This window comes from Euprymna scolopes, chromosome 46 (assembly GCF_053919585.1).
Source record: "Euprymna scolopes isolate OS-2025 chromosome 46, ASM5391958v1, whole genome shotgun sequence".
NCBI lineage: Eukaryota > Metazoa > Mollusca > Cephalopoda > Sepiida > Sepiolidae > Euprymna > Euprymna scolopes.
The window spans coordinates 93,841,536-93,841,795 of record NC_136527.1 but is presented as its reverse complement, the minus strand read 5'-3'; positions in this window follow the sequence as shown (position 1 = coordinate 93,841,795).

Sequence of the window (260 nt, the reverse complement as noted above, 5' to 3'; positions counted from 1 at the left end):
AATTACAGTTACTGAATTATAAGTGGTTGGTCATACTTATAGGTAAATATGCACTGAACAGGTATCATAATCCTTATTATAGTTAAATTCAAATTTTGATATATCATCTTTTAAATGAAATTGTTAGTTGAAAGTACAGAATAATAAAAAAAACACTCTCCACATGTTAATAATGGCTTTTTAAATAGAAAATGAAAATAAAATGTAACTTTTTTCATTTAATTTAAGCAAACATTCAGTACCCATTGTGTAAAGGAAAA